Genomic DNA, 8,630 nt, shown 5'->3' on the forward strand with positions numbered 1-8,630 from the left:
TTTCTGCTCTCATTTTTATTATTGCTTGTCTCCTGCTTGGTTTAGGCTTTATTCTTTTTCCAGCTCATTTAGGTGTAAGGTTAGCTTGTTGTATTTGAGAACTGTATTTGAGAATTTTCTAATTTTTTGAGAGAGGTTTGTATTGCAATGTACTCCCCTCTTAGGACCACCTTTGCTGTATCCAAAAGGTTTTGGACAGTTGTGTTTTCATTTTCATTAGTTTCCATGAATTTTAAAAATTCTTCTTCAATTTCCTGATTGACCCATTCATTCTTTAGTAGGATGCTCTTTAACCTCCAAGTATTTGAGCTCCTTACAAATTTCCTCTTGTGATTGAGTTCACATTTCAAAGCACTGTGGTCTGAAATATGCAAGGAATAATCCCATTCTTTCGATACCATTCGAGACCTAATTTGTACCCAGGATGTGATCTATTCTGAAGAGAGTTCCATGTGCACTCGAGAAGAATGTGTATTCTATTGCTTTAGGATGGAATGCTCTGTATATATCTGTGAAGACCATCTGGTCCAATGTGTCATTCAAAGCCCTTGTTTCCTTGTTGATTTTATGCTTAGATGATTTGTCCATTGCTGTGAGTGGGGTGTTGAAGTTCCCTACTACTAATGTATTATTATCAATGTATTTCTTTGCTTTGGTTATTAATTGGTTGATATAATTGATATAATTGGCAGCTCCCAAATTAGGAGCATAAATTAGGAGCATAAATATTTTGTTAGATCTTCTTGTTGGGTAGACCCTTTAAGTATGATATAGTGTCCCTCTTCATCTCTTACTACCGTCTTTGGTTTAAAATCTAATTTGTCTGATATGAGGATTACTACCCCAGCTTTCTTTTGAGGTCCATTAGCATGGTAAATGGTTCTCCATCCCCTCACTTTCAGTCTGGAAGTATCTTTAGGTCTAGAATGAGTCTCTTGTAGACAGCATATGGATGAGTCTTGCTTTTTTATCCAATCTAATGCCCTGTGTCTTTTGATTGGAATATTTAGCCCACTGACATTCAGAGTAATTACTGAAAGATAGGAATTTAGTGCCATTGTATTACATGTAATGTCCCTGTGTCTATAGTTTGTCTCTGTTTCTTTCTGGTCCATGTTACTCTGTAACATAGAGTTACAGGATCCCCCTTAATATTTCTTGCAAGGCTGGCTCGATGGTCACATATTCTTTCAGCTTCTGTCTGTCCTAGAAGCCCTTTATCTCTCCTTCCATTCTGAATGACAGTCTTACTGGATAAAGTATTCTTGGTTGCATGTTCTTCTCATTTAGTACACTGAATATGTCTTGCCAGCCCTTTCTGACCTGCCAGGCTTCTGTGGATAGGTCTGATGTTATTCTGATGTTCCTCCTTCTGTACCTAAGAAATCTCTCCCCCCTACCTGCTCTCAGAATATCTTCCTTGGCTCTAAGATATGCAAGTTTTACTATTATATGCTGGAGTGTTGGTCTATTTTTATTGATCTTGGGAGGGTTCCTCTCTGCCTCTTGGACACTAATGCTTGTTTCCTTACCCAGATTAGGGAAGTTCTCAGCTATGATTTACTCAAATATATCTTCTAGTCCTCTCTCTCTCTACCCCCTCAGGGATCCCAATAATTCTGACATTGGAACGTTTCCTGTCATCCTTTATCTCTCTAAGTTTGTTCTCATGGCTTCTAGCTGTTTGTCCCAATCCTCCTCAGCCACAAGTCCATTTATTTAGTATTAGGAAAATTAGGCAGAGAACCAAAAAATTAATGATTTCATATGGATGCTATGATTGCAGAGCTGTGTGGAGAAATTTGGTCAGGAACATTTGTATTTTATTAGAAGTCCTTTTGCTATATTAACATTTTATAATTTGCATATAAAATTCTGTAATAATTTTTTTAAACAACATCTAATGGGTCCTTTACATTATGATCAAACCCCAAAATAATGAAACAGGAGAGACATATGCTCCTCATCTGTGTTCTTTCTTAGGATGTGGCCATGCCTAATAAGGGATTTTTTTTTTTTTAATTTCTTTGAAAATATGCATTCTGCAGAGATAATCTCAGGAAAAAAACTGTAACTGACCCTCCACTTGTAATGAGTAGAAAAGCTCATTTCTCTGAAACAAATAATGCAATATATGTTAAGAAAAAAAAGAAGAAGAAGAAGATAGCAGGAGGGGAAGAATGAAGGGGGGGAATTGGAGGAGGAGACAAACCATGAGAGACTATGGACTCTGAAAAACAAACTGAGGGTTCTAGAGGGGAGGGGGTGGGAGGATGGGTTAGCCTGGTGATGGGTATTAAAGAGGGCAAGTTCTGCATGGAGTACTGGGTGTTATGCACAAACAATGAATCATGGAACACTACATCAAAAACTAATGATGTGGGGGCACCTGGGTGGCTCAGTTGTTAAGCATCTGCCTTTGGCTCAGGTCATGATCCTAGGATCCTGGGATCGAGTCCCACATCGGGCTCCCTGCTTGGCGGGGAGCCTGCTTTTCCCTCTCCCACTCCCCCTGCTTGTGTTCCTGCTCTCGCTATCTCTCTCTCTGTCAAATAAATAAATAAAATCTTAAAAAAAAACCAATGATGTAATGTATGATGATTAACATAACAATAAAAAATTTAAAAAAAAAAGAATCAGAATGCATTCATCTCCTTCCACTTTTACAAACTGTAATTGAACAGAAGTAACTATCAACACCTATCCCAGGGAAGTTGGCTAAGTTTAAAATAAAGAGGTGAGATTTTGCCTGTGAGAAATATTACAGATTATGATTATCTAAAACTGGAATGGAATTTTTCAAATAAGAGACATGACAAAGAGAATTGTTTAGAGAAGGGGAAAAGGAGAAATTAAGTGAGGAGTGAGGCAGGGAACATAAGGAAATTTAAGGATAGAAATGTTGTATCAGAAGTGTCCATAGACAACCTCTCCCAGTGAAGGTGTAACTCTTGAAGTTCTTCTCTCTGTAAGGAGTAAAGAAAAGACCAGTGATACTAGTAGATTAACTTCTGTCCCTCCTATATCTAATTCTTACCTTAAAAGGAAAATAAATTTAACTTTTCAAAATTAATTTCTTCAATAAAGTGTTCTTCTAAGCAAAATAATTAGATAAATGAAAATTTTTAATGGAAACATAAAAGTAAATTCTTTCTAATCATGAAAACAATCACAGCATCAGAAACAAGATTTTGGTTAATTTATCTAAATGTAGGGGCGCCTGGGTGGCTCAGTTGGTTAAGCGACTGCCTTCGGCTCAGGTCATGATCCCGGAGTCCTGGGATCGAGTCCTACATCAGGCTCCCTGCTCAGCAGGGAGTCTGCTTCTCCCTCTGATCCTCCTCCCTCTCATGCTCTCTGTCTCTCATTTTCTCTCTTGCAAATAAATAAAATCTTAAAAAAAATTTATCTAAATGTAAATACAAAACCTTAATGTAGCAAAAGCCATCATAAACAAAAGATTAAAAACAAAGGGAAACAGAAAAATACATATATAGTAAGCATGAAGTAGTATCAAAATCTTTAATATATAAGGTATTGGTACAAATTTAAAAGAGCAATATTACCGAGAATAAGTGAATGAGAATAGTACATGAACAATTTACTCTCAAAAGAAATCAAACAAAGATAATTCAACATGTAGATGTTGTTGAGTCATTGCTCATAATAGCAATTAACATTACATTTTTTTAAGTAAGAGAGTGATTGAATAAATGGTGCTAATATGGAGATATTAAAATTTGATACAGAAATATATTTAATAATATAGAAAGTTGTCATATTACATAATAGTGACAAAAAATGTTTTGCCAAACATGATTAAAATTATATTCTATTACATACATACACACATATAAATATAAACATATAAAAGACTGAATGTAAAGCTGGTTATCCCCAGATGATGATTTCTTCTGCTTGTGGATATTTTCTGGTTTTTTTCCACAAACATGATATACCTGCTTAAAAATAAATCAAGTTACAAGTGTCAATATAGCAACCTTGTCTATATTATACTAAACATTAAAAAATATTATACCAAGCATCTATCCTGATATTTTTATTACAAAGAAATTTATTCAAAAAAATAATCTGTACACCTCATATTTGGTATTATGTGTCAAGCATTCACTTGGTCAGTACTTTTTTTTTTTTTTCCAATTTGGTCTCTGGTTTGTAAAGACTGTGAGGTTTTTATATACTCTCTTCTATACAATACACCCTTTTTCTCTGTTATTTTAACATAGTAATTTCTCAACAAATCAACAGTTTCTGAGTCATTTCTGCTGCTGCAAATTGCAGCTGAGTTTGAATGTATTTTGAGAAATAAATGTCTCATTTATTAATCAAGAAGAAAATATTGCAAATTATTGCTTGGCTAGTTAATGCATTTCTGAAACACTTGCAAGTATTATTTCTTCTGTTCCTTTTTAATGTTAGGAAATATCTATTTTTTATAAAAATGCATTATACAAATTACCATTCATTCCTGAAATCCACTCAGTCAACAAGAGGGAAAAAAACATTAAACAAATCATTTCTTTCATTGTGGGGGAAAGAGCTATTCCTTAGTTCCATTAACTATGGTTAAATCAAAAATGGCAAAATAAATTTCTCAGTTTGCAAGATGGGGAACTATGGAGTTGAAAAACTAAAATCTGGCTGGCAGTATATTCTCTTTCCTGTCACATTTGTAACCAACAGAACTATAGTTACTCACTGTGAGTCTAAACTTCATAACATTTTTCTTATTTGCTGTAGATGGCACATGCTTTTTACAGTTTGTTTCATTCCATACACTATAAATCTAAAGCTAAAATTCCAACCTCAGAGATTGAACTGTGTAATGCCCTAGCTTTAATTTAGGATATTTTGAGAATGTTTAATTTTCTTTCCAAGTATAAGACTGACATTAGTATAAATCCCATTCCTTCTTTTTGATGCACAAAAGTAAAAGGCAGAAAAGCTCCATACTATTCTCTCAGGTTTTTTTTTTCTTCTATTTTCAAAAGAAAATATGAGAAGAAGAAAGGTGAAACTGTTCTGTCTCAGAAATAATCAGTATTTATATCTAAGAAAAAGGAGCAAGAATTATTATTTCCTTTTCCAAATAAAGTTTGTGTGTGTGTGTGGTAAGGTATTTAACCTCTCCCAAAGAGAAGTCTAGTTTTGTCCTCAGCTTTAGGCTTAATGTCCTACAAGATGAGAGTATCTTCCTTTTCCTCTAAGTCTTGGGCCACACTGGGTAGCCTAAAAATGTGACTTACAATGGGGCTTTGGTTGATGAGGTATCTGATCCATCTTTAGAGGAGGTAGAAACAAAAGGTCAGTCACTTGGGCAGTCAACCATATCTACATGACTGAGCCGTCAGTGAACTCTGGACATCAAGGCTTGGGTAAGCTTGTCTGGTTGTGAATACTTCATGCATATTGTCACACTGTATTGTCAGGAGTGTTAGCACTGTCTGTGACTCCATTGGAAGAGGACAACTGGAAGCAGAACTTTGCTGGACTCCGTTCCATACATCTCTTGCTTTGGCTGATTTTAATCTGTATCCTCTCACTGTAATAAACCGAAACTAATAGCTTTCAATGAGTTCTGTGGGTTCCTAGCAAATTATCAAAACTTTGGATGGTCTTGGGAACCCCAAACTTGCAATTGATATCAGAAGCGAGGGTGATCTACTCTGCAATGGATGTCATAAGTGAGGCTATTCCTGTGGACTGCTCGCTAACTTTACAGTCTGATAAGGTCAAGCCTGTGTACCTATCATCCAATGAAGTAATTGTGTTTTGTTTTTTTTTTTTAACCCACAAAAAAACCTAGTTTATCCAAACTGGAAATTTTTACCTCTGCAGGTTTTATTCTTCCCATATTGTCATAGTTGAAATTATATGATATGATAAATTATCCCAAATATGTATATTACTATTGAGGAATGAATATTAGCAAATTTTCTAGAGATGATATTTCATAATGCTTACACAAAGAAATAAATATGTAGATAATTAATACCCATTTTCTCAAGGTGACATGGAACATTCTCCAGGATAGATCATATGTTAGGCCACTAAACAAGCCTTAACAAATTTAAGAAGATTAAAATCGTATCAAATATTTTTTTCTGACCATAACAGTGTAAAACTAGAAATCGATAACAGGAAGAAAACTGGAAAATACATAAATATGTGGTGATTAAATAACACAATCCTGAACAACCAATGGGTCAAAGAAGAGTCAAAAAATAAAAATTAAAAAAATGTTGAAACAAACAAAAATGGAAACACAACATACCAAAACTTACAGGAAAAGCAGTCCCAAGAGGGAAACTTATAGTAATAAATGCCTACATTAAGAAAAAAGAAAGATCTTAAGTAAACAACCTAACTTGACACCTCAAGGAATCACAAAATAAAAATAAAGTCCAAAGTTAGCAGACTAAGGAAAAAAATAAAGATCAGAACAGAAATGATGGAAAAACCAAAGACATTGCAAGAAAAGAAAATTGCAGGCCAATATCCCTGATGAACATAGATACAAAAATCTTCAATAAAAATAGTAGAAAACTGAGTTCCGTGGCACATTATAGGGATCATGCACCCTGATCAAGTGGCATTTATCCTAGGATCCAAGGATGGTTCAACATATGCATATCAGTAAATGTGATACACCACATTAACAAAGTGAAGGAAAAAAATCATCATCTTCTCAATAGTTGTAGAAAAAGTACTTGACAAAATTCAATATCCTTTCATTAAAAACTTTCAACAAACTAGATATAGAATAAATCTACCTCAACATAATAAAGGTCATATATACAAGTCCACTGCTATCATACTTGGTAGTGAAAAGCTAAGGTTTTTCATCTAAGAGCAGGAACAATACAAGGGTGTGCAACTCTTACCACTTCTATTCAACATAGTACTGGAAATACTAGCTAGAGAAAACAGGAAAGAAAAAGAAATAAAAGTCATCCAAATTGGAAAGGAAGGAGTTGTCTTTGTGAATAACATGATCCTATATATAGAAAATCTGAAAATCCAAAAGGCTCCACCTAAAAAACTGTTAAAACTAAAAAACAAATTTAATGAAGCTGTAGGATACAAAGTTAACATATGATAATAAGTTGTGTTTCTATATACTAACAGTGAACTATCCAAAAAAGAGAAAATAATCCCATTTATAATAGCATCAAAAAAATAACATACTTAAGAATAAATTTAACCAAGAAGTTGAAAGATCCATGCACTGAAAACTGTAAGACATTGATGCAAGCAAATGAAGAAGACATAAACAAATAAAAAGGTATTCCAAGTTAATGGATTTGTAGAATTAATATTATTAAAATGTTCATATCACCAAAGTGATCTACAGATTCAATGCAATTGCTGTCAAAATTTCAATGGCATTTTTCACAGAAATAGAAGAAAATCCTAAAATTTGTATGGAAACCAAAAGACCCATAAAAGCTAAAGCAATCTTGAGCAAGAAGAAAGCTGGAGGCATCACATTTCCTGATTTCAGATTATATTAAGAAGCTACAGTAATCAAAACAGTATGGTATTGGCATGAAAACAGACACACAGACCAAGGACCAGAAGAGAGAGCAAAGAAATAAACCCATGCATGTACAGTGAACTGATCTTTGACAAAGGTGTCAGTATATCCAACAGGGAATAAATAATAATAAATGGTATTGAGAAAAGTGGATATCCACATGCAGATCATGAAATTGGACACTTATCTTACACGATGGGCAAAAATCAACTCAAATGAATTAAACACAGTTGTTTATTTTTAACCTCAAATATCCTTGTTTTATTTTAAATGAAATGATATAGTTAAAAAGACACAGAACTTGGAGTAAAAATAGTTACATAGTATTGAGCCAGTCTTTTGGATTTTTTCATCTCTGTTTTCTCACTTGTAGAGAAAGGAGTGAGGGGAAGTGGAAGGAAAGAAGGGGGAGAGGAAGAGATCATAAATTATAATACTACTACAAAGACTGCTAGTTCCCTACCCAAATCTAATACCTCTCTTTTTTTATTTCATAACAGTATCTGAGATAATGTGCCCAACTGAATAAAACTACATTTCTTTTCCCAGTGTACCTTATGGCTTTTTGTCACCAATTTCTGCTTAACATTTCTGCATAGAGAGTTATGAGAGAAATTATTGTGTGGAATTCCTGGGAATTATCCTACAGGGATAAGAATCAACTTGGATACTGATATTGTGCCCCACCCCTTTTCTGCCTTCTACTGCCTAGAAAGTGGATGGGTATCAGCATGGAGTTCAGTAGTCATCTGAATAATGAAGTGACATCCAGGATGAAAGCCACACACTTCAGGCAGAACACAAAGGTAAAAGAGATTTGGTCCTGATAATTTTATGGAGTTACTATACAGATCTATTCATGGATATTTTTTATGTGAAGAAGCAATTATTTTTAACACCAATATTTTATTTATTACTTCATCTATTTATTAGCTTTTATATACAACCCCTTCTGGTATATATATAAATACCCAACTGACAATCCAATATGTTATTAAAGTATATGAACAGTAAGCACAGTTATAACATATAATTATTGTTGTTATTACTAAATTAATAAATTTTGTCTTTC

Source organism: Neomonachus schauinslandi, chromosome 7 (genome assembly GCF_002201575.2).
Source record: "Neomonachus schauinslandi chromosome 7, ASM220157v2, whole genome shotgun sequence".
In the NCBI taxonomy this organism is placed as follows: Eukaryota; Metazoa; Chordata; class Mammalia; order Carnivora; family Phocidae; genus Neomonachus; species Neomonachus schauinslandi.